The sequence below is a fragment of the Zalophus californianus genome, chromosome 2 (assembly GCF_009762305.2).
Source record: "Zalophus californianus isolate mZalCal1 chromosome 2, mZalCal1.pri.v2, whole genome shotgun sequence".
Taxonomy (NCBI): Eukaryota; Metazoa; Chordata; class Mammalia; order Carnivora; family Otariidae; genus Zalophus; species Zalophus californianus.
In genome coordinates this window covers 154,154,367-154,169,624 of record NC_045596.1, presented here as the reverse complement: position 1 = coordinate 154,169,624, position 15,258 = coordinate 154,154,367, and the positions used below count along the sequence as shown (strand labels likewise).

The window sequence follows — 15,258 nt, the reverse complement described above, 5'->3', positions numbered from 1 at the left end:
ATGAATTAGATGTTGGAATTCTCTGAGACCACCACCAAGGATTTTAAAGCATCCGTCATAAGAGTACTTCAACAATCCATTTTAAAATTTGTTGAGATGATGGGGCGCCTGGGTAGCACAGTCATTAGGTGTCTGCCTTTGGCTCAGGTCATGATCGCAGAGTCTTGGGATTGAGCCCTGCATGGGGCTCCCTGCTCTGTGGGAAGCCTGCTTCTCCCTCTCCCATGTCCCCTGCTGGTGTTCCCTCTCTCGCTGTGTCTCTCACTGTCAAATAAATTAAAAGAAAAAAAAAATTGTTGAGATGGGGCACCTAGGTGGCTCAGTTGGTTAAGCGTCTGCCTTCAGCTCAGGTCATGATCTCAGGGTCTTGAGATGAAGCCCTGCATTGGGCTCCCTGCTCAGCAGGGAGTCTGCTTCTCCCTCTCCCTTTGTCCCTCCCTCTCCACTCATGCTCTGTCTCTCGTTTTCTCTCCCTACCCCGCCCACCCCCCACCCCCCACCCCCCATCCCACTCATGCACTCTCACTCTCTTGAAAAGAAAAAGAATTACTAATCTTCCAAAACATAAAGCACCAGGCCCAGATGCATTCCCTGGTGAATTTTACCAAATATTTAAAGAAGAAATTTACACCAAATTTTTTGCAATCTCTTTCAGAAGATAGAAACAGAGGAAATCCTTCCTAACTCATTCTAGGAAGCCAGTATTACCCTATTACCTAACAAAGACATTGCAAAAAAATAGAAAATTATTAACCCATATTTCTGATGAACATAGCTAAAATATTCTCAATAAAATATTTGTAAAGAGAATCCAACAATGTAGAAAAAAGAATTATACACATGACCAAGTGGTATTTATTCCAGATATGCAAGGATGGTCCAACATTAAAAAATCAACTATTATAGTCCATCCTGTTAACTGGCTAAAGAAAAATCATATGATGATATCAATAGATGCAGGTAAATCATTTGACAAATTTCAACAAATATTTATGATGAAAATCTCAGTCAACTAGGAATAGGGGGGAGTTCCTCAACTTATTAAAGAATATAAACAAAGACCCAAGTGAGGGCAGCTTCTGCTGGGTCTGAGTGTCACCAACCCTCCCACCCCCCAAGACCATTGCTGTTGACTAGCCCCTATTCCATGGTAAGCATGTGCAAACAAAAGGCCCTGATAAAAAATGCCAACATGTTGAGGAGATGCAACAGAACTGGGTGAAATGTGCAACTCAGGCATTGGAGAAATATAGCATAGAGAAGGACATTGTGGTCCATATTAAAAAGGAGTTTGACAAGGAGTACAATTCCACCTGGGATTGCATCATGGTGAGAAACTTTGGTAGTTATGTGACACATGAAACCAAACGCTTCATCTACTTCTATCTGGGCCAAGTGGCCATTCTTCCGTTCAAATCTGATTAAAACCATGAACTGTGTCACACACCCAGTGATCCATCCAAAGACAAGGACTGCTGTCTAAATTTCAAATACTGAAATCTTGCATAAGGGAATACCTTGATCTCTGAACCTTTATTGTGTTGTTTTGTATAGGACATTCTCTGTACGAATTTGTTGTGATTATAAAACAGTTAGCAAAATAGCTTACATTTATATTTATTTTCTATTCCATACCTCTCTCCTCATGTTTTTTCTACTCAAAATCCATTCTTTTCAAAAAGTAATAAATCTGTTGGAGGAAAAAAGAATATATACAAAACCCTATAGCTAACATCATACTCAGTGTTGAGAAATTTGAAGTTTTCCACTAAGATTATATACAAGACAAGACTGTCTTAACACTCTTTTTCAATATTGTACTGGAAGTCCTTGTTAATGCAATATACAAAAAATGAAATAAAATAAATATCATGAAGGAATATCTATAACTGTCTTTTTTTTCACAGATGACATGATTGTCTATGTAGAAAGTCCAAAATAATGAACAAAAAATTTCTGGAACTAATAAGAGTTGTAGCAAGCTTGCAGAATATAAAGTTAATATACAGAAGTCAATTGCTTTCTTAGACACCAGCACTGAACAGTGGCATTTAAAATTAAAAACACATTACCATTTGCATTAGCCCGTCCAAAAATAAATACTTAAGTTTAAATCTAACAAAATATGTAGAAACTCTATATGAGGAAAACTATGAAACCCTGTGATTGAAATCAAAGAACTAAATAAATGAAGAGATATTCCATATTCATGTATAGGAAGACCTAATATTATCAAAATGTCAGTTCTTTACAACTTGATCTGTAGATTTAGTGTAATCCCAATTAAAATCTCAGCCAGTTATTTTGTAGATGTTGACAAACTGATTCTAAAGTTTATATAGAGGGGTGGAAGATGCAAAATAGAAAAACAATATTGAAGGAGAAGAACAAATTTCGATGACTGACACTACCCAACCTCAAGACTTACTATAAAGCTACAATAATCAAGACAGTGTGGTATTGGTAAAATAATAGACAAATAGGTTAATGGAACAGAATAAAAGGCCCAGAAATAGACCCACATACATATAGTCAACTGATCTTTGACAAAACAGCAAAACACAATGAAGCAAAGATAGTCTCTTCAACAAATGGTGCTGGAACGACTGAACATCCATGTGCAAAAAAAAAAGAATCTGGATACAGATCTTTTCACAAAAGTTAAGCCAAGATGAGTCACAGACATAAATGTAAAACACAAAACTATAAAACTTCTAGAAGAGAATATAGGAGAAAATCTAGATGACCTTGAGGATGGCAATGATTTTTTAGATACAACACCAAAAACATGATCCATGAAGGAAACACTTGATGAGCTGGATTTCATCAAAATTAAACATTTCTGCTCTATGAAAGACAGTGTCAAGAAAATGAGAAGACAAACCACAGAATGAGAGAAAATAATTCCAAAAGACACATTTGATGAAGGACTGCTAGCCAAAATATATGAGGAGCTCTTTTTTTTTTAAGATTTTATTTATTCATTCGACAGAGAGAGACACAGCAAGAGAGGGAACACAAGCAGGGGGAATAGGAGAGGGAGGAGCAGGCTTCCCACCAAGCAGGGAGCCTGATGCAGGGCTCAATCCCAGGACCCTGGGATCATGAACTGAGCCGAAGGCAGGTGCTTAACGACTGAACCACCCAGGCGCCCCTATGAAGAGCTCTTAAAACTCCACAATAAAGGATAGCAACAACCAATTAAAAAATGGGCCAGGGGTACCTGGGTGACTCAGTCAGTTAAGCAGTCAGCTCTTGATTTCTGCTCAGGTCATGATTTCAGGGTGGTGAGATCAAGCCCTGCATTGGGCTCCATACTCAGTAAGGAGTTGGAGCCTGGTTGAGATTCTCACACTCCCTTTTTGCCCCTCCCCCTGCTTGTGTGGACTCTCTCTCTCCAAAATAAATAAACAAATCTTAAAAAAATAAAATAAATAAAATTAAAAAATAAAAGATGGGCCAAAGACCTTAACAAACACCTCACCAAAAAAGATATATGGATGGAAAACAAACACTTGAAAAGATGTTGACATCATATGTCATTAAGGAATTGCAAATTCAAACAATAATAAAATACCACTGCACATGTATTTGAATGATTAAGAATCAAAACACTGACAACACTAAATGCTGTGGTGGATAGGGAGCAACAGGAACTCTCATTCATTGATAGTAGGAATGCAAAATGGTACAGCCAGTTAGGAGGACAGTTTGGCAGTTTCTTATAAAACTAAACATACTCTTACCACATACTCTTACTTTTACCACATGATATAGCAATTTCACTTCTTGGCATTTACTTAAATGAATTAAAAACTTATATCCACACAGGGGCATCTGGGTGGCTCAGTTGGTTAAGTGTCCAACTCTTGGTTTCAGTTCTGGTCATAATCTCAGGGTCGTGAGATAGAGCCCTGTGTCAGGCTCCATGCTCAGTGAGGAGTTTGCTTGAGATTCTCTTCCTCTCCCTCTGCCCCTTCTTCTGCCCCTCCCCCTTCCCTCTCTCTCTAAAATAAATAAATAAATAAACAAACAAACAAATAACATGTCCATACACCAAAAAAACTACATTAAATTTGTTTATAGCAGCTTTATTCATAATTGCCAAAACTTGGATGCAACTAAGATGTCCTTCAGTGGGTGAATGGACAAATAAACTGTGGTATATCCAGACAATGGAATATTATTCCGTACTAAAAGGAATTGAGCTAGCAAACCATGAAAAGCCATGGAGGGACCTTAAATACATATTAATAAGTGACAGAAGCCAATCTGAAAAGGCTACATACTACATAATTCCAGCTACATGACATTCTGAAAAAGGCAAAATTATGGAGACAGTAAAAAGAAATTAGGAGTTGGCAGGTAGGATGAATAACAGAGCAAATAGCAGTTTTATGGCAGTGAAAATACTTTGCATGGCATTATAATGATATTTATATGTCATTATATATTTGTCCAAACCCATAGAATGTACAACACCAAGAGTAAGCCATAAAATAAACTATGGAGCTTGGGTTATTATGATGTGTCTGTGTAGGTTTGTCAATTATAACAACTGTGCCCCATAGTGAGGAATATTGATAATGGGGGCTATACTTGTGTGGGAATGGGGAAAGAAAATCTCTGTGCTTCCCTCTCAATTTTGTGGTGAACCTTAGACTACAGTAAAAAACTTAAGTCTTAAGAAAAAAACTATGTATAAATCAAGATAGATTTCTAAAAAATATTCAACTAACCCAATGAAAGGTAAAAAAGACACAAAAGAATGAGCACCAGAGAAAACATATAAGAAAATGGCGATACCACCTTACCACCAGTTAGAATGGCAAAAATTAGCAAAACAGGAAACAACAAATGTTGGCGAGGATGTGGAGAAAGGGGAACCCTCTGACACTGTTCATGGGAATGCAAGTTGGTACAGCCCACTCTGGAAAACAGTATGGAGGTTCCTCAAAATGTTAAGAATAGAGCTACCCTATGACCCAGCCATCGCACTACTGTGAATTTACCCCAAAGATACAGATGTAGTGAAAAGAAAGGGCACATGCACTCCAATGTTCATAACAGCAATGTTCACAATAGCCAAACTGTGGAAGGAGCCGAGATGCCCTTCAACAAATGAATGGGTAAAGAAGATGTGGTACATATACACAATGGAATATTATCCAGCCATCAGAAATGATGAATACCCACCATTTGCACTGACATGGATAGAACCGGAGAGGATTATGTTAAGTGAAGTCAAACAGAGAAAGACAATTATCATATGGTTTCACTCATATGTGGAACATAAGCTATAGCACGGAGGACCATAGGGAAAGGGAAGGAAATCCAAAAGGGGAGAAATCAGAGAGAGAAATGAACCATGAGAGACTATGGACCCCGAGAAACAATCTGGGGGTTTCAGAGGGGAGGAGGGGGTAACAGGGTGATGGGTATTGAGGAGGGCACGTGCTGTGATGAGCACTGAGTGCTATACTTAACTAATGAGTCATTGAACACTGCATCAAGGATTAATTATGTACTATTCAGTGGCTAACTGAACATAATAAAAAAAAGTGGAAAAAGAAAACAATAGAAACAGCTTTGTTAACAAAATAAAGATGCATTTTGCTAACAACAAAAAAAAGATGAATTGTGGATTAATCCCTTCTGAGGCAATTAGAAGGTGTGATGCATCATGTGTGTTTTTCTACCAATAAAAGTAGTGGAGGTGCGTTAAGAAAAAAAAAAGAAGAAAATGGCAGACTTAAGCATTGACATATCAATAATTATCTTAAAAGTAAATAGTTTAATTACCAAAATATAAATACGGTTACAAAAAATTAAAAGAATTACCCAATTATATGCTAGTAAAGGAAAGTTAAAATTCCATGACATAGTTAGGTTGAAAGGAAAATGATAGAAAAAGATATATGACATAAACAATAATTTAAAATAAAAATGAATAATAATATTGAAATATTAAGAAGAATAAGTGGGAATGGCTATATTAATATTTGATAAAGTGAACATCAGAGTAAATAAAATCACTAGAAGTAGAGAGGGATATTTCATAATGAAAAAAAGCATAATCCACCAGGAAAATGTAATAATCCTAAATGGGTAAGCACCAAAAAACAGAGCCTCAAAATATTGAAACAAAACCTGATGGAGCTGACAGAAAAAGAATAAAAATCCTCACAGTTAAAAACTTCAATGCTCTCTTCAGCAACTAATAATAGTATCAGACAAAAAAATCAGCAAGAGTATAGAAATTTCAACACCATCAACCAACAGAATCTAATCGGCATATATAGAACCCTCCACCCAACAACAGCAGAAGATACATTCTTCTCAGGTTCACATGAAACATTCACCAAGATAAATCATACCTGACTGGACAAACTTCAACAAATTTAAAAGAATTAAAATCATACAGAGTGGGTCCTTTGACCATAATGAAATCAAACTAGAAATCAGTAACAGAAAGAAAAAAGGAGTATATCTGAAAACATGGAAATGAAACAATACACTTCTAAGTAATCTACAGGTCAAAGTAGACATCTCAAAGGAAATAAAAATTACATAGAAATAAATAAAAATGCAAATACAACATATCAAAATATGTGAGATGCAGCTAAAGCAGTGCTAGGAGGGAAGTTTATAGCACAGAAGCTTAAATGAAAAAATGTAAAAAAAATCTCAAGCCAATATCTCAAAGTCCTACCTCCTGAAACTGGAAACAGAAAAGCAAAATAAACCCAAAGCAAGCAGCTGGAAGGAAATAAAGATAAGAGCTAGTAAGTGAAATTGAAAATAGGAAAATAATAGAAAAAATAAAAAAGCTGTTTCCTCAAAAAAAATCATGAAAATTGATAAGTTACTACAAGACTAACAAAAATTTAAAAAGAGAGGATACAAATCACCAATATAAAAACTGAAGTAAGGTTATGCTACACATCCTGCAGACATCAAAGAGCTAATAAAGAATATTACAAACCATTTTATACTCATAAATTTGACAACTGAATAGAAATGAACCAACTCCTCAAAAATCACACTACTAAAACATAGTTAAGATAAAACAGGTAATGTGAATAACTATAACCATTAAATGAGTTGAATTTGTAATTAACCGCCTCCCAAATCTCCTGGACCTAATGATTTTAGTGGGAAACTCCACCAAATACTTAAAAAGAATTAACATCAATTTTACACATCTTCCACGAAATAGAAAAGGAAGGAATACTTTTCAACTCATTATATGAGGTCAATATTACCCCAATAACAAAAAGACAAAGACAGTACAGAAGGCAAAACTATAGACTAAAATCCCTCATAATCTGAGTTGGAAGAACCTTCAACAAATTATTAGCAAAGAGAATACAACACTGTATAAAAAGAATCATGTGCCATGACCTAGTGGTATTTATTATAAGTATGCAAGGCTGGCTCAACATTCAGAGCCAACTGATGTAATTCACCAAATCACGTTTTTAAGGAAATGTGATCATATCTATTGAGGCAGAAAAAGTGTTTGCCAAAGTCCAACACAAAATTTAAGCAAAAAAAAAAAAAAAATCTCAGCAAGATAGAAGTAGAGGGGAAGAACTATCTCAACTGGATAAAACCCGCAGATAACATCATACTTAATGGTGAAAGATTGAATACTTTCCCCCTAAGATCAGGAACAAGGCAAGGATGTCTCATCACTCCTATTTAACATATAATGGAAGATTTAGCCATTCCAGTAATGCCAGAAAAAAAGAAAGAAAGTCTTACAATTGGAAAAGAAAAAATAAAACTGTCTCTATATGCAGATGGTGTGATTGTGAATACAGAAAATCCCAAGGAATCTACAAAAAAAAAAATGAACTAAAACTAATGAGCTCAGCAATGTTTCAGAATAAAAGCTGAACTGACAAAAGTCAATCTCATTTCTAATACTTACAATAAACATGAAGTTGCCAAAAATTTAAAACAAAATGCCATTTATAGTTGCTCCAAAGTACATGAAGCACTTAAGTATAAACTTAAAACATGTACAGAATCTGTATGCTGAAAATAACAAAATACTATTGAAAGAAATCAAAGAGAAGCTAAAAAAAAATGGAAAGGCATCTTGAGTTCAAGACTCAGTGTAAGGACATCAATCATCCCCAAATTGTCTATCTGTTTAATGCCATTTCTATCAAAGTCCCAGCAAGGTTTTTTTGGCTATGGACAAGTTTATTCTAAAATTTATATAGATATGTGCAGGCTCTAGAACAGCTAAAATGATCTTGACAAAAAAACATATATATATAAAGTATAGGAATCACTGTCCCCAAAATTAGGGCTTATTGTATAGCTATAGTAATCAAGACATTGGGGTATTGGTGGAGGAATAGCAACAGAGATCAATGGAACAGAATAGAGAATCCAGAATCCAGATCCACATAAATATGCTCACCTAATTTTTGACATCAATTCAAAGCAATTTAATGGAGAAAGGACAGCCTTTCAACAAATGGTACTGGAACAATTGGACATCTAAAGGCAAACAATATGAATCTCAACTTAAACCTTACACTTTATACAAAAAGTCACAATAGATCTAGGACAAAGCACAAAATGTGAAACTATTCAATGCTTAGGGAAGAGAAAAGAGAATTCTCAGGATCTAAGTCTAAGTAAAAAAGTCCTTAAGCTTTACACAAAAGGCACAATTCATGAGAGAAAAAAATTGATAAACTTGACTTCATCAAAATTAAAAACTTTTGCTATGCAAAAGGCCTTGTGAAGAGAATGAAAAGATGAGCTACATCTATTTGAAAAAGGACTAATATCCTGAATATATAAAGAACTCTCAAAATCAACATTAAAAAAAAAGTCCAGTTAGAAAATGGCAGAACTCATGAACACTGGAGAGAATATACAAATGAAAAGATGCCCAACATCCCTAGACTTCAAGGAAATGCAAATCAAGACTGCAATGCAATATCATCACTACATACCTATCAGAATGGCTAAAATAGGAAATCATGAAAACACCAAAATCTGGTGAGAATATGAAGAAGCTAAATTACTCACACGTTGCTGGTAGGAATGTAAAATTGTATAGCCACTCTGAAAAAACTGTTTGGCAGTTTCTTACAAGACTAAAAATGCAATTACCATATAACCCAGTGATGGCAGTCTTGGGTATTTATCCCAGAGAAATAAAACATTATGTTTACCCAATAACCCATACGCAAACATTTGTAGCAGTTAATTCATAATGGTCCCAAACTGGAATCAGCCCAGATGTCCTTTTACAGGTAAACAGTAAACCATGCGATACACCCATGCCATGGAATGCTACTCAGCAATAAAGAGAATGACTACTGATACGCACAACACAATAATATAGAAAATCTCTGGTGAATTATGCTGGAGGAGAAAAACGCCAATCCAAAAAGGTTACATACTGTATGATTCCATTTATATAACATTTTGAAATGACAAAATTTTAAAAATGGAAAACAGACAAGTGGCTTTCAGATATGTGAACTTCGGGCATATGGGGGGGTGGCAGGAGGGAAGCGGCTTTGCTGTAAAAGCAACACGAGGGATATTCATGGTATTTCAACTGTGGTTATGGATACCCAAAGCTAAATAGATGATAAAGTTGTATAGAACACATACACGTGCACAAATGAGTTCAAGTAAAACTGAGGAAATCTGAGTAAAACCAGCAAATTATGTATAGGTCAATATCCTGGTTGTGATATTATGCTATTATTTTATGCTAATGTTACCATTGGGGGAAACTTAGTGAAGTGTATGTGGGATCTTTGTATTATTTCCTTTTTTTAAAAGATTTTATTTATTTATTTGAGAGAGAGAATGACAGATAGAGAGCACGAGAGGGAAGAGGGTCAGAGGGAGAAGCAGACTCCCTGCTGAGCAGGGAGCCCGATGTGGGACTCGATCCCAGGACTCCAGGATCATGACCTGAGCTGAAGGCAGTCGCTTAACCAACTGAGCCACCCAGGCACCCCTTTGTATTATTTCTTAAATTTCAAGTGAATCTGCAATTATATCGATAAAAAATTCAATGAAAAATAAAAGCACTCATTAAAAAAAAAAAGAAAAACATGGTAGATATTCTGGGAGGTTATAAAGAAAACTGCAAATGTTGCCTACCTTCAGCTAGCTTAAGTCTTTTGAAAGACATTTAAGTCTTATGAAATAAACTTAAACCAAGTCAACATTTAATGAGCCAAAAATTGCATAGGCAACAAATTGGGTATGATTTTTGCCTTCAATGACTCTTCTCTACCAATGATTCTATCTTTACATCTTTATCTTTTCTTATTAAACTTTTTCAAATAGTTATCTGCTCTTGGGTTGTATGCCCTTGTGTGTCCAGAGCTCTTTTCAGTTCCAACAGACTCTGTCCTCACACTTCTTCCGAAATATCTGTGGTAGAAATGATCACAGTGACTTTCTAATTGCGAAATCTGAAGGCAAAACAAAAGATGTTATGTGAAAAAGCCTGGAATAGGTTTCATCAATTGTAACAAATGTACCACTTCGTTGGGAGATGTTGGCAATGGAAGAGATCGTTCATGTGCATGGCAGGGGGTATATGGGAACTCTCTGCACCTCCCTTTTAATTTTCCTGTGAACCTAAAACTGCTGTAAAAAAAGAAAGTCTTTTTACAAACAAGCAAAACATAATATATAACAACAGGAAAAAAAGCTTGGAATATTAATGAAAACATTTTTTTAAAGATGTCATGGGCAATTTTTATATAACCTAATTTTTGCTTTTTCCTAAATTTTACATTAAGCAGAAGAAGAGGAGGGAATAGAGAAGAGGAGAAAAATTACCCATAATATATGTGTGCATAAGCATTTTCAAATGCAAACAAGTCACAGTATATTTATATTTCCAAAATGAAATCATGCAACAAATACATTTGGATATGTCAGTATATCATGACAATCCTTCCCTTTTTGAATATTTTCTGCACTGTCATTTGTAATAATTGTCTATTTCCTTCATTTAGTCTATCATAGTGAAATCAGCCAACCCTCATTGTTTAGCATTATGTAGCATTTAGGTTGTTTATGGTTTTTAGCCACAATAAACATCTTTGTAGCTAAATCCTTGGTACATCGGCAGTAATTTTCTTAGGATATGTCAATTTTTAAGGTTTTTTAAATATATTTTCAGTGTTTTTTTTTTTTTAAGATTTTATTTATTTGAGAGAAAGCCAGTAGGAGCTGGGGGAGGGGCAGAGGGAGAGGGAGAAGCAGACTGCCCACTGAGCAGGGAGTCTGATGCCAGCTGGATCCAAGGATCCTGGGATCATGACCTGAGCCAAAGGCAGACACTTAACCATCTGAGCCACCCAGGTGCCACTATTTTCAGCTTTTACTAGAAGTTGACAAACAGCCAATTTATCCACCACTTTGGCAACTTTGGAGATTATAACTAGAGGGAAAAAAAGTCTTTGCTAATTTATAGGCAAAAAAGATGTGCCACTGTGGTTGTAATTTGCACTTTTTTGTTTACTAGATAAAATTGAGTTTTTAAAAATCTATTTTAGACCAACATACATTTTCTTTTTTGAAGTGCCTGACAGGTACTCTGCTCCTTCTTAGAGCTTTACAAGAGTTGATTTTATACCAAAACTATTCAACTTCCTCATATATATTGCAGACATTTTCTCCCACTTTGCCCTCTTAACCCTGTTCATTATGGGTTTTGACATTCAGGCATTTTAACACCAAAATGTGTTGTCAAAACTAAGTAACAGATGTTATATCTGGTGAAACTACGAGTGATTTGTTTTTTTTCCTTTTCTCATATTTCTACAAAGAATACACTTTTTTGGTGTATATTGAAAAAGAAATCAGTCACAATGAGAACATTACATACAGAAAATTAAATGCTAATAAAGTTGTATCAGAAGAAATTATAGCTTTTGGTGCTTTTCTTCTTAAACATGAACTAATGAGTGTAGGTGAATGGACATTCAACCTCAGGTACCAAAAAAAAAAAAAAAAAGAAAAGAAAGAAAATGAAATAAGAAGCTAGCCCAGTGAAAGGAAAGACTAATTATAATGAATTTAAAGGGGAAATATACTAAAATTGACCTAAAATGGTCATAAAATCTGGTTCTTGTGAAATTTCATCAAGAAAAGAGACAGTAAACATAGCAATAGAAAGAATAACGAGAATAAATAAGTCATGAGAATGTACAGCATGAGGAATATACAATAATATTGTAATAACTCTGTATGGTGACAGATGGTGGCTAAACTTATGATGGTGAGCATTGTGTAACATGTAGAATTGTCAAATCTCTATGTTGTGCACCTGAAATTAATATGACATTGCCTGTCAACTATACCCCAATAAAAATAAATTAAATATTAAAAAATGAAACAGCAAGGGTAACAACATATAAAAACAGATTTTCTAGCCTATGGGATAATTCTCCACAAAATTCCTTATTTAAATATTTGAAAATAAAATTGAAATGAGCAGCCTCTTAGAAAATACAAATGCCCCAAGTTGAATACAAACTCATGCCTTAAAATCTTAAATAAGACATTAATCAGACAATAAATTGGAAGAGTTTTATCAAAGGATGACTCCCTACAAAAGCAAAAGTCCAGACACTTTCATAGACAACGTTTTCCAAGTCATCAAGAAATAGACAATCCTTATTTAAAGTGCTTGAGAGTATAGACAAAGGCAAAGATTATTTTTTTAATAACATTCAATCACACATATGAATGTAAGTGCAAAAATATTAAATCAAACTTTAACAAGTTAAATGTTGGGTCTACTAAAATAAAGAACTCCCCCAGATTAATGCAAGAAAGGTTTAAACTAGGAATTCAAGGAGAATTCAAGATGGAGAGGTAGGTTGAGAGATCTGATTTATGTTAACATGACAACATAAATCACACAGTCATTTTGAGAGATGCAAAAGCAGAACTTGATAAAAGGCAACATTTAGTAGAGGAGATCAAGAAGAAACACTTTCAGGAAAGCATGAAAAGAAACTGACAAAACAGGATAAAAGGTCTGCCTAAAACTAACAGCAACACTAAACTTAGAGGTGAAATAATAAACACATTATAATCAAATAGAGAAACAAGGTAGGGATGTCTACATGTGCAATTTGTATTTAATATTGCTCTGGAAGGACCAGCCAAGACAAAGGTATTGAAAAAAGAGCAGTTAATATCAGAAAGGAGGAGACAACAGGAAAACCTGAGAAGTAACTGGAAAACGATTGCACCTCACTGGAGTATTGATTGCTTGGGTAAGCACATTATGAGAGATGTTGTGGACAAAAGCATACTGGAATCCCAGGAAGGTATTCTGTGGATGATAGACTGAATGTAAAGTTTATAGGGAAGGACAAAAGACTCAGAAGAGCCAACATAATACTAAAGAAGAACAAAGTCACAGGACTCACACTGACTTCAAGAATGTAATCAGGACAGTGTGGCGCTGGGGCAAGAAGAGACAAGTAGATCAATGGAGCAGAATAAAGAGCCCAGAAATAAGCCCACATGAAGACAGTCAACTGATCTTTGACAAAGGAGTAAGCACAATTTGATGGAGATAGGGCAGTATTTCCAACAAAGAGTGCTAGAACATCTGGACATCCACATGCAAAAGCGTTAGTGTAGACACAGACTGTACTTACACCTTCCATAAAAATTAACTCGAAATGGATCATAGACCTAAATTTAAAATCAAACCTGTAAACTTCCAGAAAATAAAGCAAGAGATAGTCTAGTTGACTTAGGGTTTGACAAGGAGCTTTTGGATAAACATGGTAAATTTGAGGATTTGGGGTAATTAAGGAAGAGACAGGGTAATAAGAAGCAGTGACACACAAGAAGTCATTCATAGACAGCCTTAGAGAGGAAGTCCTTCCCAACAAGGGACTTTCCAGAGCCAGTGGCATAGGTCATCACCCAGAAAAGGAATGAGGCAAGGGTCCTCCTGGGAGTAAAGGGGACATCAGAGAGGGGGCTACATGTCCAGGTGATGTTGCTCAGCAGCAAGGTGGGGAGTCTCTGGGTCAGAGATCTCTGAAGGGCAGCAGCAGTGTTTGGTCTTTTATAGCTACAGGGTTTGTCTTAATTATGATTAGCAGATGTTAGATGCAGTTTCACAGGGTATGCAAAATAGGTAGGCTCCGAAAGGCTAATAATGTTTATTTGGATTGTGTTTAAAGCAATTGGATATGTAAGAGTTCGTGTTTTGTGCCAGTAGGCTTTGAGCTGATGGTCTCAGCCTGTTGTGAAACAGTAACAACCTGGGGCCATTTTAAGCCAGTGTGACTATCTTGGGCTCATTTATCAACACCACCAACATGAAGAAAAATTTGATAATTTGGACTTCATTAAAATTAGAAACCCCTTTTCTCCCAAGACATTTTTAAGAGAATGGAAAGACAAGCCACAGTCTGGGAGAGAATATTTGCAAAAATTTATCTGATAAAGGATTTGTGTCCAAAATATATTTAAGAAATTTAAAACTCAACAACAACCAATTGAAAAATGGCAAAAGATCTGAACAGTTACATCACTAAGTGCACTTGATGTAAAGAGCAGTGAGTGTTACATGCAACTGATGAACCACTAAATTCTACCTCTGAAACGAATAAAAAAAAGAATACATAGAGATGGTAAATAAGCATTTGAAAAGGTGCTCCACATCATATGTCATCATCTGTCATTAGAGAACTGCAAATTAAATCAATAGCGATATACTATTGCATGCATATTAGAATGGCTAAGATCTAAAACATTGACACCACTAAATGGTGTGGTGGATGTGGTGTCTCATTGCTGGTGAGGATGCAAAATGATACAGCCCCTTTGGAAGACAGTTGGAGAGCTTTTTACAAAACTTAACATACTCTTATCATACAAACCAGTAATTGCACTTCTTGATATACCCAAATGAGTTGAAAACTTATGTCCACATGAAAACCTGTGCACAAATGTTTTTTAGCAGCTTTGTTCATAATTGCCAAAACTTGGAAGCAACCAAGATGTCCTTCAGTGAGTGAATGGATAAACAAATTGTGGTATATCCATACAATGGAATATTATGTGCACTGAAAAGAAATGAACTATCAAGTCACGGAAAGACATGGGGGAACCCTAAATGCATATTTCTTAGTGAAAGTAGCCAGTCTGAAAGAACTACCTATTGTATAATTCCAACTGTATGACATTCTGGATACCCAGAACTGTAGAGACAAT

The 15,258-nt window shown here is 35.5% G+C and overlaps 1 pseudogene; it reads left to right on the top strand.

The window, feature by feature from the left end:
• The first annotated feature begins 1,156 nt into the window (after positions 1–1,156).
• On the top strand, positions 1,157–1,425 carry LOC113925423 (annotated as a pseudogene).
• Positions 1,426–15,258: the final 13,833 nt, after the last annotated feature.